Source organism: Lepidothrix coronata, unplaced genomic scaffold, assembly GCF_001604755.1.
Source record: "Lepidothrix coronata isolate B3197 unplaced genomic scaffold, Lepidothrix_coronata-1.0 Scaffold659, whole genome shotgun sequence".
Classification (NCBI taxonomy): Eukaryota; Metazoa; Chordata; class Aves; order Passeriformes; family Pipridae; genus Lepidothrix; species Lepidothrix coronata.
This window is the reverse complement of record NW_016690839.1, coordinates 10,893-14,325: the sequence shown is the minus strand read 5'-3', so window position 1 is coordinate 14,325 and position 3,433 is coordinate 10,893. Positions and strand designations below refer to the sequence as shown.

At 63.2% G+C, this 3,433-nt stretch overlaps 1 protein-coding gene across 1 annotated transcript in view; it reads left to right on the top strand.

The window, feature by feature from the left end:
* Nucleotides 1-251: 251 nt before the first annotated feature.
* The window catches only part of NEURL4 (neuralized E3 ubiquitin protein ligase 4), an 11,935-nt gene continuing 8,753 nt past the window's right edge, over nt 252-3,433 (top strand). Inside the window, exon 1 of the mRNA XM_017840012.1 lies at nt 252-281. The gene's annotated coding sequence lies outside the window, so the exon portion shown is untranslated. The remainder of the gene's footprint in view (nt 282-3,433) is intronic.

Sequence of the window (3,433 nt, the reverse complement as noted above, 5' to 3'; positions counted from 1 at the left end):
ATTGGGGGGTCATTGGGGTCATTGGGGTCATTGAGGGGTCATTGGGGTCAATGAGGGCCAGACGGCGCTGCGGCCGCAGTGAGTGAGTGGTGATGGGGACACTGGGGGGACATTGAGGGGTCATTTGAGTCATGGGGGTCATGAGGGGGGTCATTGGGGACATTGGGGGGTCATGAGGACATTGGGGTGTCATTGGGGTCATGAGGGGGGTCATTGGGGACATTGGGGGGTCATTGGGGTGTCATTGGGGTCAATGAGGGCCGGACGGCGCTGCGGCCGCAGTGAGTGACCGGTGATGGGGACACTGGGGGGACGTTGAGGGGATTGGGGACATTGAGGGGTCATTGGGGTCAATGAGGGCTGGACAGCACTGTGGCCGCAGTGAGTGACCGGTGATGGGGACACTGGGGTCATTGAGGGGTCATTGGGGTCAGCGAGGGCCGGACAGTGCTGCGACCGCAGTGAGTGACCAGTGCTGGGGACACTGGGGGGATATGGGGTCATTGTGGGGTCATGGAGGTCAACAAGGGCTGGACCTGCTGAGTGCCCGGGCCCTGAGGGACAACGTGGTGTCCCTGTGGTGTCCCCATGTCCCTGTGGTGTCCCCACAGAGGTGACAGGGTGTCCCTGTGCCTGTGGTGTCCCCATGGGGATGTCAGGGTGTCCCCGTGTCCCCAGTGCCACGGATGACTTCAACCACGGGGTCGTGCTCAGTGCCCGGGCCCTGAGGCACAGCGTGGTGTCCCTGTGGTGTCCCCATGGGGATGACAGGGTGTCCCTGTGGGGTTCCTGTGCCTGTGGTGTCCCCATGGAACTGTCAGGGTGTCCCTGTGTCCCTGTGGTGTCCCTGTCCCTGTGGTGTCCCCATGTCCCTGTGGTGTCCCCATGTCCCTGTGGTGTCCCCATGGGGGTGACAGGGTGTCCCTGTGGTGTCCCCATGTCCCTGTGGTGTTCCCATGTCCCCAGTGCCACAGATGACTTCAACCACAGGGTCGTGCTCAGTGCCCGGGCGCTCAGGGACAACGTGGTGTCCCTGTCCCTGTGGTGTCCCCATGTCCCTGTGGTGTCCCTGTGTCCCCAGTGCCACGGATGACTTCAACCACGGGGTCGTGCTCAGTGCCCGGGCGCTCAGGGACAACGTGGTGTCCCTGTGGTGTCCCNAACTGCACCCCAAAGGGGGGACCCCAAAAGGGGAACCCCAAAACGGGAGACCCTAAAGGGGGGACCCAAAACCTGCACCCCAAAAGGGGGGACCCCAGAACTGCACCCCAAAGGGGGGACCCCAAAAGGGGAACCCCAAAACGGGAGACCCTAAAGGGGGGACCCAAAACCTGCACCCCAAAAGGGGGACCCCAGAACTGCACCCCAAAACGGGAGACCCCAAAACTGCACCCCAAAAGGGGGGACCCAAAAACTGCACCCCAAAAGGGGGACCCCAAAAGGGGAACCCCAAAAGGGGGACCCCAGAACTGCACCCCAAAAGGGGGGACCTCAAAACTGCACCCCAAAAGGGGGACCCCAAAAGGGGGGACCTCAAAACCTGCACCCCAAAGGGGGACCCCAAAAGGGGAACCCCAAAACGGGAGACCCTAAAGGGGGGACCCAAAACCTGCACCCCAAAAGGGGGGACCCCAGAACTGCACCCCAAAGGGGGGACCCCAAAATGGGGGACCCCAAAAACTGCACCCCAAAAGGGGGACCCCAGAACTGCACCCCAAAACGGGAGACCCCAAAACTGCACCCCAAAGGGGGGACCCCAAAACTGCCCCCCAAAAGGGGGACTGTGAAATGGAGACCCCAAAACCTGTGCCCTGAAAGAGGGACCCCAAAACCTGGACCTCGAAACGGGGACCTCAAAGTGGGGACCCCAAAGTGGAGACCCTGAAATGGGGACCCCAAAACAGGACCCCCCCAACATGGGCCTTCCGAAATGAGGAGCCCAAAAGGGGGATCCTAAAAGGGGGACCTCGAAACCTGTGCCCTAAAATGGAGACCCCAAAATGGAGACCCCAAAATGGGGACTCCAAAACAGGGACCCCAAAAGGGGGACCCCAAAAGGGGGATCCTAAAATGGGGACCTCAAAACCTGTGCCCTAAAATGGAGACCCTAAAATGGAGACCCCAAAATGGGGACTCCAAAACAGGGACCCCAAAAGGGGGACACAAAAGGGGGACCCCAAAAGGGGGACCCTAAAATGGGACTCCAGAAAGGGGACCTTGAAATGGGGACCCCGAACAGGACCCCACAATGTGCTCCCCAAAACAGGGTGACCCCAACCTTGACCCCCCAGGACTTTGTGTCCCCGAGATGTCCCCAGAGTGACCCCAGGGTGTCCCCGGGGTGTCCCCGTGACCCCGTGGTGACCCCAGGGTGTCCCCAGGGTGACCCCAGGATGTCCCCCTGTCCCAGGCGTGGCCACCACGGTGACCCCTCCGGTGGTGTACGGTGTGGTGACCCCAGGGTGACCCCAGGGTGACCCCAGGGTGTCCCCATGTCCCTGTGGTGACCCCAGGGTGTCCCGGTGTCCCTGTGGTGACCCCAGGGTGTCCCCATGTCCCCATGTCCCTGTGGTGACCCCGGGGTGTCCCGGTGTCCCCAGGGTGACCCCAGTGTGTCCCCATGTCCTCATGTCCCTGTGGTGACCCCAGGGTGTCCCCAGGATGTCCCCATGTCCCTGTGGTGTCCCCAGGGTGTCCCCATGTCCCCAGGGTGACCCTGTGGTGTCCCCGGGGTGTTCTCATGTCCCCGTGACCCCAGGGTGACCCCAGGCTGTCCCTGTCCCAGGTGTGGCCACCACAGTGACCCCGCCGGTGGTGTACGGCGTGGTGACCCCAGGGTGACCCCATGGTGTCCCTGGGGTGTCCCCATGTCCCTGTGGTGACCCCAGGGTGTCCCGGTGTCCCTGTGGTGTCCCCATGGTGACCCCAGACTGTCCCTGTCCCAGGCGTGGCCACCACAGTGACCCCGCCGGTGGTGTACGGCGTGGTGGACCTGTGGTGACCCCAGGGTGACCCCATGGTGACCCCAGGGTGTCCTCATGACCCCATGGTGACCCCAGAGTGTCCCCATGTCCCCATGTCCCTGTGGTGACCCCAGAGTGTCCCCATGTCCCCAGGGTGACCCTGTGGTGTCCCCGAGGTGTTCTCATGTCCCCATGACCCCATGGTGACCCCAGGGTGACCCCAGTGTGTCCCTGTCCCAGGTGTGGCCACCACGGTGACCCCTCCGGTGGTGTACGGTGTGGTGGACCTGTGGTGACCCCAGGGTGACCCCAGTGTGTCCCTGTCCCAGGTGTGGCCACCACGGTGACCCCTCCGGTGGTGTACGGTGTGGTGAACCTGTGGTGACCCCAGGGTGACCCCAGTGTGTCCCTGTCCCAGGTGTGGCCACCACGGTGACCCCTCCGGTGGTGTACGGTGTGGTGAACCTGTG